This window comes from Tachypleus tridentatus, chromosome 6 (assembly GCF_004210375.1).
Source record: "Tachypleus tridentatus isolate NWPU-2018 chromosome 6, ASM421037v1, whole genome shotgun sequence".
Lineage (NCBI taxonomy): Eukaryota > Metazoa > Arthropoda > Merostomata > Xiphosura > Limulidae > Tachypleus > Tachypleus tridentatus.
This window is the reverse complement of record NC_134830.1, coordinates 23611787-23627305: the sequence shown is the minus strand read 5'-3', so window position 1 is coordinate 23627305 and position 15519 is coordinate 23611787. Positions and strand designations below refer to the sequence as shown.

The 15519-nt window shown below is 29.1% G+C and overlaps 1 long non-coding RNA gene across 8 annotated transcripts in view; it reads right to left on the bottom strand.

Moving 5' to 3' along the window:
- Window positions 1-215: 215 nt before the first annotated feature.
- Window positions 216-15519, bottom strand: part of LOC143252096 (uncharacterized) — a 29440-nt gene continuing 14136 nt past the window's right edge. For 5 of the 8 annotated variants that reach the window (XR_013028819.1, XR_013028824.1, XR_013028820.1 and 2 more), the window contains 4 exons: window positions 12459-12564; window positions 8437-8650; window positions 8039-8145; window positions 216-489 (listed from right to left, as the gene is read on the bottom strand). This is a non-coding gene — a long non-coding RNA (uncharacterized LOC143252096). Of the gene's footprint in view, window positions 8149-8436; window positions 8651-12247; window positions 12335-12458; window positions 12565-15519 lie in introns of all 8 variants that reach the window. The other 3 variants (XR_013028826.1, XR_013028822.1, XR_013028821.1) reach the window with 3 other exon arrangements.

Genomic DNA, 15519 nt, shown 5'->3' with positions numbered 1-15519 from the left:
TATTTTTAAAGTTAAATATCAAACAGCATGTTATGAGAAACAGAAAACAGATAGGGCAATAGTTAACTTATGTACAATAATAAAAAGACAAAACTTCAAAACTGAGTTAATGCAAAGAAACATGTTCCAGATATTTTCTTTATTTCCAGGAATCATCTAATAAAACTGGGAGAAAAAAAATTAAAAAGAAGAAATATGATAAAGTATTGGAATAAAAATAAATTTTTATTTTGCAACACATTCAAGCCAAAAATAAGTAATGTTTTACATCATATATTAAACCTCAGGTAGGTCAGTGTTACATGACCCAATTTTTAACAGTTATTCAAAATTTAAACAACTTTACTATTAGTATATACAAATAAACTTTTAATATTATACAAGTTTGTAGTTATTAATTTAATAACAAGATTCTTCAATTTCTCAAAGTATGAGAATTGTGGCATTTGTTTTCTATATCTTCCTCCTTCTCTTGTTTAATAGTATTCACTGAAATATGGAATATAACCCTCTCTACAGACATCTTTTTCTGAACATATCATGAGGTTTTAATGAGTTACATTCAAAATTTAATTAAAATACTTTATTTTCATGGTATACCAATAAACATTGCATAAAAAGGTAGCTAATCACATATAGTTTTTAAGAGTTTTATGTTCTTCCATTTAAAAGACTGTAAAAACATTTTTGAATTTCCCCTACATAACAATTGTGTCATTTGCTCTCTAAGCATCCTCTCTTTTATAATTTACATACCATCACCTCCAAAAAATACAAATGTATTGTATATGGCTTATTATAATATTATCATTACTCAGACAAAGCATAATTTCATAGCCTTGAAATGTATTTGGTTACAGAGCTATGACACAAACAACCAGACCCCTTTTGATACTCACTTTGTTCATTCTTAATTTGAGAAATTGTTAATACTTATCTTTGTCATGCTATAGCATTTACAACCAATAGAAAACCAAGGTTTTGCTCTATAAAGTAAAGCATTATGTTGTTTTCTGTTAAGAGAACTGTTAGTTTTGCTTTCAGTTCAAGCTTGATTGTAATTGGAAACACATTGACTAGCTTAGACTCATTTTTAATGGCTTTTGTTGCATAGTTAGAAAGCCAGAAAGTTTGTGATGGCACATTGTTTACTTCTTGCACATTATTATTCTCTGTTCTTTTGTGCATTATTTAATTAAATAAAAAAATTATTTAGTGCAATGCAACCATTAGTATAAAAAAATAGGGTTAAGTGTCACTGACAGTTGACACGAAAAGAAGGCTCAGATAATTCCCTTTTCCTAGTTTTTCATTTTATTCTTTTTATCATAAAAATAACTAACATTTAAAAACTAGAATTTTTTATATGTTAGTTAAGGTTAGATTTTGAGAAAGAAATAAAAATAATATAATACAAATATTTTACAAAGTAAGTTTGTGGCTGGCTCATGCATAACGTAATTTGGCACCTTAAAGTGAGCTGTACATTTTTCAAGTAATTTATAATATTGCAAATAGTAAATAAATAAATGTATACTGTTTTGAGTGTAAAGCTGTTTAGGACATACAAATGTGTTTTCATATTACAATATGACATCATTCTCAAAAGAAAAAAAAGGTTAATTTAGATATATTTCAATTTTTTTGGGTGGTGGGTATCACAAAATCAATTAAATTTACCAACTTTGTATAAAGTTAAGATACACAAAATAACAGATAATATAAAAAAAAATTGAAACTTATTTAGGGTAATTTGGAAATAAAATTTGAAATTTTTGAGATACAGAAAAATATTTTTAATATTTAAGTGAAAATAATTTAGAACTGGGACTAGTATATAAAAATCCTATATATATTTATAGATAATTATTTAGTGAATGTACTTTATTAGAAAATCTGATTTTTTACAGACAAAATATGTGTAATAATTTCTAAAAGTCTGACAAATGTGAAGGTACACATACTGTATTGAAAGTTACAATATAAAAACTTCAAGCACAAAATGGTTATGAAATCAATCCCCTGGGACCAAGCCCATAGTAAGAGTTAAAATATTACTCAATATAAATATGCATTGCTTGTTATCCAAAGTCTAATTTTTATATCTTCTAATATTATTTGTTTAACATAAATGTTCATTATACATAGCTTAAACCTACATCTATTTATATTTATTAATTTTTTTGTTTTAAAGACCTTCAAACCATATCTAACTACTATTCCCACCACCCAAGTGCATTTTACATTACTCTATTGAATAAATAAAACTGCCCTTTAACTCTCTTAACACAAGCTCTATCAAAATAACTTCCTTGCACTCATTTAACCCTATCACAACTGGTCACGATCAAAGGCCACATCATTGAGTTTGTTGATTTGCATTCCAAATTTTACTGTGCTATTTTATGGATTTACAGCAATAAGTTTAGAGTCAAATTGCAGATTATGACTCAAACTTTAACATTATATATAAGTTAATTTCTTAATTTAAAAGAAAACACATCTAAGTATAGATTTTAATAAGTCATGTTTAAAATTAGATATATGTGATGTCAAAATACTAAGTCTGTAGTTTTATACAAATTAGGAACTCAAAGTAATAGTATTATCAGGCTAGAATATAAAATAAGAACCTCGTATCTTTTTATTTTGCTGAGATATAGTTTATGTACTGAATCAAACACAGTGACCCTGTTCACCTCTTTCCTTATTTTGGAAACAACCCATTATGCACACTTACTTTAACATATGACATATGAATAACCAATCAACAGCTTAGAATGCCCCTAAAGTGGTTTTTCTTAGCTATTGTCTCTAAGTTTCATATCCTTTTTAAATCTAAATACATCTTATTTACTATGTTTAATAAATTATAGTGGAATTATGTGGTATCAGTGTAGTTATTTATGATTTTTCAGTTATTCAATTGTATATATAAAGCCTAAAAAAAATTGTTTGATATATCCATGTGCAAAATTTTAAAAGGCTTAACAATTTATATCCAGCAGCAACCATGTACAAAGATCATAATTCTTTGCTTTAGTTCTTGATTTATTGTTCTATATTTTAAGAAAAATAATTTTAATTATTTACTTCTAAATAGCAACAATCTATATTCATATATGTATATATATAATAATTGAAATGTGACTGAATATTACAAAATACTAATCCACTAAAACACAGCTAAGACAGGGAAGACTAAAGGTCAGTTTTATATTATTGGGTATGGTAATACAAGTGCACACATACACACTTCATCAATACGAGTTATGTAATGTTAGCCAGGCATGACAGTAAGGTCAATATAATAAAAAAAAAACTTAATATATATATGTGTAAATACATAGTTATGAGACTTAAACCACTTAGACTAAACACTTGTATTTTCATGTCATAAGTAGTCATTCAAGCATGACACAAACATAGTTTATTTTCTTATTTTTTTATGGTGTTTACGAAGTTTGTAAAATAACAGGCTTCACACAATTAGAGTATAGAAAATAAAATATAAAATCTTGCTGAAAACAAACATTTGAAATGTAATTGGGAGGTTTCAGAGATAACACAAATAATATTTTAGACTTTTGGGATGAAGAATAGTTCTCCTAATCATAACATGGAATCATTTTGCACTCAGACTAGTAATGAAACAAATTCTATTTTCACAAACAAATCTTCAGTGAAAATATTTCATTAAAAATGTGATTTTTTTTGTATATAATATGCTTGTAATTTCTACTAAACTCTACCAAATTTTGTGAACATACACAAGCTGTATCAAAAGTTATATAGCAAATATGTAGATGAACTCATTTATATTCCACCAATCCTATAGTGAAAGGATTAAGTCTTTACAGATATAATAATTCTAACTTTCAATGTAGTGTGTATATTTTCACAAAATTTGACAACCTTGTGGTAACAAGTCTCACAAACAAAAGAATCATATTTTTTAGTTAAATAATGTTAATAAGCTAAAATACAAATTTGTCCAGGAGTAAATTCAGCATTTGTTTCGGCAATCTGTGTACTCACTTTCTATACTTTGTTTTGAGATCTTCAACATACACATAATTATTTCTCAGTAGTATGTAAGTACACGGAGTCATTATAAAGAACTCTGTTTATACTGTACCAATGTTTAATTTGAAACTGGTATGCAGCTTTCCTTAGTGTACATGTAACTACCAATTATACTTTTATTTACTTATTTAACTGTAGCACATTCAGCAGTTTACCTAAATATGCTATACTTAGAGAGACAGTTATATTGTATTTAGCTATTACTTTTATATTTTAGTTACTTATTTATTATGTTTCTTTTTAAAATCATACCTGAACAGTTTCATGATTTTTATAAAGTTAACTTGGACTGTGAAAGGTTAAAAACAAGATGGCATGCATAAGTACCTTTTCTTTTCTGCAACATGTCTCTGGGGGAAATTTGCCAAAATACTTGACCGACAAACGTCAGTTAACGTATGGGCATAAATGATAATATACAAAAATTTGAAAGGAAAACTAAAAATAAACTATTCTAGTGGATTTCTACGAAGAGTTGAAAGGTATGTATATATTTCCATTTGTTAATTTTAAACACTTCAATGGATTGTATGTTGATGACAACACTAAGTAACAAAATTTTTACCTGGACAGAAAGTGTTATTTCCCAATTACTTATGCCTAAAGTAAAGGGAAAAGACCTATTTTTCTCTTCAAACTTTGCTTTTTTGACCTGGGAGCATATAACAAAAACATGATGGGAAACTATATTTGGGGGCAGATACGTGAAAGTGATTTAAATTACAGTTGCAAATCTTGAAAAACTAATCACTTCTAAACATAGTTGTATAACTTTAGTATAAATACATGTAAATCTTGATTCATATGTTTTATTCAGACCTTATGTAAATTAAAATGTGCAAATTTGCCTGTGTTTACATAGAAAATAGGTTACTTTCTAAATTTCACTATCCAGGTCACAAAAGCAACATTTTAAGGGAATAATGGCCATTTTCTGTACTTTTACAATATAAGCAATTAAGAAATAACACACACTATACAGGAACAAAATTTGTGTTACATAATGTTATAGGTATAATTAGTAAAGAAAATAGAAAATGAAATATAAATATTTACATTAAAAAATTGTTGATGTTCATTTATGAGGTTCTAAAGATTATAGAAATGATGCGTAAAAACTCTAAAATAATGAATAATATTTTTATACTGAAAATTAAAATCAGTTTGCAGGTTATCAATTCAGAATCAAAGTGCAAATAAATGCATTAAATAATGAATTTTATTATTAAAAATAACTGAACAAATCAATATTAGATTCTTTTATTTTTCTGAAACTAAATATTTTTATGAATGTTGTTGTCAAATTTTAAACAATTTCATCTCCTAGTTTTAATTTAGGAATAAAGTATGATGAGGGTGACATAACATTGCTATGAATTGTAGCACATAGTCACATAGAGTTGGATGAAGTGGGCATAAGTAAACAAGTATTTTCAAACGGAGCCATTGTAGTGGGTTTACTAAATTTAATGATATATAAGCAATCACATAAGATAGGAGTTCTTATTTTATATTCTAGCTTGTCAATGTTGATAATTCAAGTTTGTAATTCATTAAAAACTGTATACTTTATATTTTACAAAGTGCAAAATATAATGTATCATGTGGCACACCAAAACTTCATATTTATCTCTTTCTTTTGAAATAAAATTATGAATATTACTTACATCTGGATTACAAAATACAGTTTCATCCCAAATTTATTAATATAAATTCATAAAACAGTAGTTTAATACAATTTTGAATGCAAGTCTACAAAGCTTAATGTCATTCATAATAATCCCTAAGTATATGGAAAGTGTTACTACAATAACATTATTTATACCCAGTAAAAAGGCAAAGCTTGAATCTCTCAAATGACATATAATGTTATGTTATGTCTTGGTACAAAGTATTGTCATCTTCAGTTTGTAAGTTTGTTTGTTTGTTTTTGAATTTCGCACAAAGCTACTCCAGGGCTACCTGTGCTAGCCATCCCTAATTTAGCAGTGTAAGACTAGAGAGAAGGCAGCTAGTCATCACCACCCACTGCCAACTCTTGGGCGACTCTTTTACCAACGAATAGTGGGATTGACCGTCACATTATAACGTTGCCACGGCTGGGAGGGCAAGCATGTTTGGCGCGACTCGGGCACCAACCCACCACCCTCGGATTATGAAGCGCACGCCTTAAAGCGCTAGGCCATGCCAGGCCAACAGAAAAGAAGCAGACTCACTAATAATAACTAATAAAATACAAAAACTATATAAAATTCTTTATGATAAATTTACGTACAGTATAAAATACACTGATAATTGTATTACATGAATAAATTAAAAAGGGGTGGAAATGGCATGCATACGTACCCTAATTTATAAAGAAGCTAGAGTTTCTTACCTATTGAAGACTTGACAGGAAATACATCAATGTAACAGTTGACCTGCAGTTAGCTATGACTGAAAATAATTTAGTGATAACCAAACACAACATTTTATTCTCTGAACTTACATCTGATATGATACAACCACGTTTTCAACGTATTACAACCATGTAATAATCCCTAAGTATATGGAAAGTGTTACTACAATAACATTATTTATACCCAGTAGAAAGGCAAAGCTTGAATCTCTCAAATGACATATAATGTTATGTTATGTCTTGGTACAAAGTATTGTCATCTTCAGTTTGCAAGTTTGTTTGTTTTTGAATTTCGCACAAAGCTACTCGAGGGCTACCTGTGCTAGCCATCCCTAATTTAGCAGTGTAAGACTAGAGAGAAGGCAGCTAGTCATCACCACCCATCACCAACTCTTGGGCTACTCTTTTACCAACGAATAGTGGGATTGGCCATCACATTATAATGCCCCCACAGCTGAAAGGGTGAGCATGTTTAGCGAAGCGAGGATGCGAACCCGCGACCCTCAGATTATGAGTCGCACGCCTTAACACGCTTGGCCATACCGGGCCCAGTTTGTAAGTTTATCTCATGGTATTCAGATCAAACAGTAAAGGGAATTCAACTAAACCATACCTATCCTGGTTAAAAACCTAGTTATAATTGTGCATTGTTTGCTTTGAGCATGCATTATCTAAGTAAATAAAAATTATTTAGTGTATCAGTACCAATATTATTTAAAAAATGCCATTAGCAACCTGCATCATAAACCAAGGTGAATAGTAAGTGTTGTATTTCTTGCTTTTCATTTATATTTATTAGTTATAGTAATAAAAGTAAATAAAATGTAAAAATTAGAAACCTATCAGGTTAAATATAATAAGATAATAAAAAAAGATCTTAAATATTATTCATGAGGTATGCTAGTGGGCAACTCATGCATTACATCATTGTGCATGATAACATCAGCTTCACAACCGTTGGGTGATTTACAACTTGTGTTACAAGTTTAGTATAAATTGGTGTAGACTGTTACGAGCTTCAAGCTATTTAGCTTAAACAAATGTACTTTCCTGTTACAATGTCTAATCATATTACGAAGAAATAACAGTAATACAGATTTATTTCAAATTTGTTTATATTGACTAAGTCTATACAAAGTTAAGGTAGAAAAATAACAGAAAATATAAAACTTTACTGAAAAAAAAGTAATATTTATTTAGGAGGTTGCACAAATGAAATGTCAAGATTTTCAGATGGAGAAAAGTATTTTTCATCTTAACACAAATATCACTTTGCACATGAGCAGTAAGCACTAATTCTCTACATTCACAGACAAATTCTAAGAAAAAATACTTAATTAAAAATCTGATTTTTCATGGAAAAAAGACTTGTGATATTTATTGAAAACTTGCAAAATTTCATGGAGATAAAATAAACTATTAAAAGTTATAGTATGGGCTCTTTACTGGTTACACTGTGATTATAAGGTTAATCATACTATCCAACCTTTTATGGAATGTTTTAAGAAAAGATGGGATCTTTAAGAAACATTCACTTCTTGCTAATACACTTACTTGAAAATAGTCAGTGTTGCAGGGGCTAACATTTTCGCAATCACTAATATAACAATGCTTGATAACTGGTTCTGCTCCACGACCACTAATACAAATTGTGGCACCTACTGCTAACAAATGAGAGTATAAAAGTGTAAAAACACTTTATCCAAATTAAATTAAAATTTTAAACTTTATATGTAAAACACATTTATTGAATTGTATTTTTTTCTACTACTTACTTTATCTCAAATTATAAGTCAAGACTAAAATTTTGATATTATTACAAACAACCAATAGCATTTATGCAAAGCTTTAATATAATTATTTTTGACAAAATTTTTCCCAATGAAAATAACTATATCCAAGTATCAACTATAAAACTAAAAAAACTCATTCCAGACAAACACATGAGTCACCTGCATCAGTGGTTTCCAACAACCAGTCTGTGAACCAGTGCCTGTCCAGAGGAAGATTTCAGTTGGTCCACAAGACAGTTGAAAAAGAGAATGTGTTTGAAAATACACCTCCTGAGCTGGAATGTTTCAAAATGTAATATAAAAGTATTTTGAAAAGCTGATACTATATAAAACTATCCATGAAATTCTGGAAGTGGAACTAGATGGTCCTCACCTGGAAAAAAGTTGGGAATTAATGACCTGAAGGTTATTTAAAATTTTTTTCTTTTTATATACTACAATATTGCTGTAAAATCCTACATTCCACAGAAAATTTTAATTATAGAATAAGAGATTAAACTGAAAACTGCTTTGAGTTTGGTTCATGGTATGACACTCAACTTTTTAAGACAGGATACTCTTTATATTTCAACAAATCTCTCGCACAGTACTTTAATAATAAATCTATGTAAATATAATTTAAAAATGCAGTATTTTAATATATTACTGTTTCACAGACTTACTTTTAAGTCTCAGAAACAAATAATAATATACAAGTTCAAAAGAAATTATTTCAATGGGTAAAACTTCAACTAAGCCAGAATTCCAGAGACAGAAAACAAAATTAGGTTCATTTGAATTAGACTAATGTTAAGAGATTCACACTTTTGTTGTTGTTATCTCCAGGTGAATGACTTTTGAAGTAACAGATGCAGAGTACTTTAGTTCTGAGACATAAATAAATTAATTCAAAGATACTAGATGCTTACCCTATTCACTCTTTACAGTTCAGAAATGTAGAAAATGAATAATTTAGTCTCAGTTGTTAAAGACCACAGAACAGGTACACAGTTTACTCTTTATGGTTTAGGAATGTAGGACAGAAAAAAAGTTACCTTTCATGTGTCAAGAACACTGGAAATGAATACCTTCTCACTCCCAAACACAAATCTATGTGTATGCAATCTACTTAATACAGACCAGAGATATAAGTGGTTCTCTGAAGATCAGAAACAAAGAACATCAAACTTCATTACTGTCCTACACACACACATACAAGACAAAATATTATTACAGATTACCATTTCAATCTCTGAAACACTAGCTCCAAACAGGGTGAATAAAAAAATCTATTGTTATGAAAATAATTCAGAAATATAAAGGTGGAAAAGGTTAATTTTAAACAGTATTGAATAAGGTATTGTTGCTCTACCTCATGACAGTATCATACGTGCCATTGAAGGTCATGACCTCTGAAATTTTATTAATATATGTCAAATACCCAGTTTTCCCCTGATGAAGAAAAGTCCACCTTTTGAAAGCGCTAAGGTTATAGGATTTCTATTTCATTTTTATCAAAAATTCTTGGACCTACATGTTTTAAGAACACCATAAATATCATATACCCAAATATCAATGATTTAGGTGTAGATAAATAACAAATCAAACATTTTGAACTAAAAATTACCAAAACAAATTTTCAAGAACAACACTTCTAGGCATAAATGTACTTTTCAGATAAATGTGGAATTGTGCCACAAAAATACGAAATTTGACCACAGCAAAACTGTTACATCAACCTTGGTTTGGAGTAAAAGGTCAAAATGTTTAATAAGGAAATCATTTCAGCTTTTATGGGTCTAAAATATAATAAAGTATTAAAGTAAAAGCTTCCTAATTACAGCAGTACACAAACACTACACTGCAGCAGCTCCCAAATCATTTAAATAATGATACAGTATGTAGATGAAACGTAGTTATAACGTTTGAGAACATCACCAGATTGTGTAGGCTGCTGGTTTCAAGATTAACATCATGATTCACATCATAAGCTAGGAAACGTGTCTTAACTGCTCATTTACAAAAAAAGCTGTGCGAGCAGAACAAGAACAGCAGTTAATGTTGACAATCGACCAAGTGTATTGATACTGGTTATATCTGAATATGGCATAGGACTGTTTGACCTCTTTTCATATTACTGTTTGAATATTTACTTCATCTGCATTTATGATAAGAATCAGAAGTGGTAACTTCTAACTGACCCAACTTGTATAAAGATAAGGTAGAGAAAATAATATATATATCATGTTTCACAAAAAAATGTTTGAAATTTTGTTAGAAGGTTTTAGAAATTTGAGATTTTTATAATGAAGTATTTTTAATATTGAAGTGGAAATCACTTAGCATTGGGATTAGCATATATAAATACTATATATGTTAAAAAAATGCTAGTAAATATACTTTATTGCAAATGAGGTTTTACTGTGTGCAATAAACTTGTAGCATTTACTGAAACTTTGCCAAATTTTGTTAAGATACACATACTCTATTAAAGATAATAGTATAAAAACTATACAAGAAAAAAAAAAACAGTTATTAGGTCAGTTAATTTGACTGACCTTTTAGTGAGATAGTCAGTAAAAGTTTTGAAAGACAGGACTTTCAATGACTTCAAAGAAACTATCACACAGTAGGTCTACAACAATTAATTCCACACTACAAAAAGTTATTTTCCTTCATCTCTAACAACGGACTTCAAAGAAACTATCACACAGTAGGTCTACAACAATTAATTCCACACTACAAAAAAGTTATTTTCCTTCATCTCTAACAACGGACTTCAAAGAAACTATCACACAGTAGGTCTACAACAATTAATTCCACACTACAAAAGTTATTTTCCTTCATCTCTAACAACGAACTTCAAAGAAACTATCACACAGTAGGTCTACAACAATTAATTCCACACTACAAAAGTTATTTTCCTTCATCTCTAACAACGGACTTCAAAGAAACTATCACACAGTAGGTCTACAACAATTAATTCCACACTACAAAAAGTTATTTTCCTTCATCTCTAACAACGGACTTCAAAGAAACTATCACACAGTAGGTCTACAACAATTAATTCCACACTACAAAAAGTTATTTTCCTTCATCTCTAACAACGAACTTCAAAGAAACTATCACACAGTAGGTCTACAACAATTAATTCCACACTACAAAAGTTATTTTCCTTCATCTCTAACAACGGACTTCAAAGAAACTATCACACAGTAGGTCTACAACAATTAGTTCCACACAACAAAAAGTTATTTTCCTTCATCTCTAACAACGAACTTCAAAGAAACTATCACACAGTAGGTCTACAACAATTAATTCCACACTACAAAAAGTTATTTTCCTTCATCTCTAACAACGGACTTCAAAGAAACTATCACACAGTAGGTCTACAACAATTAGTTCCACACAACAAAAAGTTATTTTCCTTCATCTCTAACAACGGACTTCAAAGAAACTATCACACAGTAGGTCTACAACAATTAATTCCACACTACAAAAAGTTATTTTCCTTCATCTCTAACAACGGACTTCTGAATTACCCGGTATACAATTCTCTATTTGCAGCTGAGGAAATCAAGATTTATACACAAAGTACTGTTTGTAATAAAGATAAAGAACGTTTACACAGCTCATGAGAGTTGTGACAAATGACATGTACAAATTTATCTTCTAAAAACTTAAGATTACAGAACACATAGACATTTCATAGAAACAGGACATGTGAATGACCTATAGTTTAAAACAGTATTACAGAAAAATGCATACAGGTCATCTTTGTAACTAAATCACACAAAACATCTAACAGTCTACTTTTCACAAAAACGTGGCATGTAAACAGCTCACTCATGATATGTGAAAACGCATGGCGTTACTTTTGTAGCACAAGAAATGTAAAGATACTACCATTTTATATAACCATAACATATTTATACTAGTTCTTAATTATACAGATGTATAATTTATTTCTTACTGCCAGAGGGCTACTTACCTAATGAGGTACTATGAATGATACAATGGTCAATAGTAGGAGAGCTATTTTCTGTGATATGAAGACAATAATGTTCATCATGATGTACTGAAAAGTTCATATCAGGTATGAGCTGTAAAATAACATAGCAACTAGTCCAAACAACCAGATAAATTATTAAAAGGAAAATGGAATTGTAAATTTAATTAGATTCTTCACTTAAATAACTTACCCAAGTGTAACAAAGCCTAAGAAAGCTTCTTTCACACCTTTGGTAAACATGCCAATGGCCTTGTGCTCTCTCTCTAATATAACATTTTCTGAAACATTACCTGGAGCTGAAATTGAAGAATATGTCAAAGAGAGATATACTTTAATTTTTAAATATAAAAATAAATACATGTTTACAGCTATTGTACATATGTTAAGGTACAAATAAATACTTTAAGCCTAAAAAAACAGAGATGTTGACATGATTAATCAACATGCATACTGGGCAAATCAATAATTAACTGTGTCATACAAGTTTCTAAAATTAGAATTTATGTTATTTACATGCAAGTCTATACATGATCAATTTTGAAGGTGGTTGTAAATTTATGTAATTCTCACCTGGTGGTTCCTTGGAAAACACACAGTATTACCTTTCTTTTTTGGTACTATTTTGGATAAACCCATATCATTTACGGTGAAATAATTGTTGCACTGTTACTACAACACAGCAAAATTCAAACTCTATAAACTGATCACTTAAACACATTGGAAGTGTGTTTTACAAATTAAAATTGCTAACTCATTTGCTCACAAAACACAGGGCACAAATTACTGGTTCTGGTTATATAATAAATACATCAAAGTAAAAAAAAACATTACTAATGAAACATTTTTAAATAAAGATATCAAATAATTAGAAAAAAAGTTAAAATATGGTCTATGAAATATACTAGTTTTGAAAACAATCACATACAGTAAATTGATATGACTCAACATCAGATTTTTTTTTAACAGTGAATCAACAACTGAACAATACTGTATCAATAACTTGTCAGCCACCTACAGAGAGCCATCTTGAATTCATAGGATTAACAAACACTTGTACACTCAACTAGCACTCACAGCTATTACTTAACCCCATTGCCACTGGTATCCTTTACTGCTCATGACACAAGGGTTTAGTGTCTTACGTTCAAAATTTTATTAATTTTTTGTTATGCTATACCAATTAGTATAGCATAAAATCTTAGCTAATAATCCATATTTGAATAGTATACAAGTTTTACATTCTTAATTATTCATTAGAGAATCGTCATTGCTTAGACAAGTCAATTTTGTTTGGTTACAGAGCCATCAAATGGAAAATAAAAATCCTCTTGCCACACCCTCCTGTCAGATCCTCTCCTTCAGGATTTGTTAGTTGTTCCCTTTTACATTTAAGTATATATCACCTATAACCAACAGAAAGTCAAGATTTTCTTCTGTCAAGTAACATATTGTGTGTTTTGATAATCATCAGTTTCATTCAGAGTACAAACTCTAGTCCCACTTGCATTGCTTGGATGAATTTGCAATGGCTCTTATCACATAGTTAAAAAGTCAGAAAACTTTTGAGAGTTAAGAAAAAATTTTACTTTCTGCATGTTATTAGTCTATGTTCTTTGATGAATTATTTAATTAAATAAAAATTATTTAGTGCATTACCACTACTAGTATAAAAAAATAGAGTTACACATCACTGGCAGCAAGAAAAAAACAATGGGTAAGTACCTTATTTCTTATTTTTTGTGTTTATTCTTTATTTATTTATTATTATAAAAGTAACTAAAATGTAAAAATAGATAGCTTTTGGGCTTGTTATGATTAAAGTAGGTAAAATAAATAACAGTATAATAAAAATGTTTCATGTAGCACACACATGAGCAGCTCCTTGGTAATGTAATTAATATAACATGAGTAGCATGTTTTCCAAGTGATTACAACCTACAGTGGTGCAGATTGTAATTACTCATTGGTAATAAAACAATACATTTGATTATAAATAGATGTATACTGTTATGAGCTTAAAGCTACTTAGGATAAATGAATGTGGCTTCATGTTATGATTTGAAGTCATTCTAGAAAGAAAAAATTAATTTAGATTTATTTCAACTTTTTTTTTTTGCTGGTTACAAGGTTGGTCAAATTAATCTATACCATACAGATATAAGGCAGAAACAATAACAGATAAAACAAAGAAACAAACAAACACTTGAATTGTATTTAGGAGGTTTTAGGGATTACACAAAGGACATTTGACATTTCTGAAATGAGAAAAAGTGATTTTAATTTTAACATAAAACAACCTTGCATATGGGCTATTCAAAATAAATATTGAATATATTCATAGACAAACCTTTATTTCACCTTACTAAATATATGATTTATTTGTCTGTGAAAGACAATGTTAACTGAAAGACTGCCAGATTTTGTGAAGATATATATACTATATTGGAAGTTAGAAGTATTAAATCTATAAAGAATGTAAACACGTACAAAGGGTCATTTGGCTGGTCAGATTGACCATGTCTGTGTTAAGATAGTTAATGTAAACTATAAAAACGTTTTACACAGTAGTGTGATTTGAGCAGTGATGGGTACAAACAATGTTCAAAGTTAACAAACTGTACAACTTAACATTTTTTAGTGCTTAGTGATTCACACATTTAAATAAAAAATATAAATTTATTATAATACTAGCACTAATACTTATTACGTACATTAGCAAATTTTAAAAGCAATTAGCTCTCATAGTAATCTTGAAAGTAAAAGTGTAATACACAACTACCTTTAGAAAAAACACCAAACTGGCAGGATGGATTAACTGGTATAACTGTTTGATGTATGTTAAAAACTGGCCAGAAATATCTTTCTCAACTTAAACTCCAAAAGTTGCATTGCTTCGAAATATAGTTACCATTAATATTACATGGATTAATCTTATAATGTACAACTATCTAAAACAAAGTAAAATACAATACACAAACATTAAACTTTTTTTAACTAAAAATGTCTTCAATCAAAATTTTTTTCATAAAAAATCACAACTAACCACAACATTTGCTTATTTTCCAAGACTGGATAGTATCTTGAGTTTCCATTTTAAGAAATCTTAACTCAAAGCAATTGCACTACAAAATGTACAACACTTATTATCAATGCTTAATGAGAATAAATTTATATTTTCTAGCAAGTAATTTTCCTAGTTCATTGGAACTTTTAATTATCAGAATTCATATTCTATTCTTTATATTTTCAGA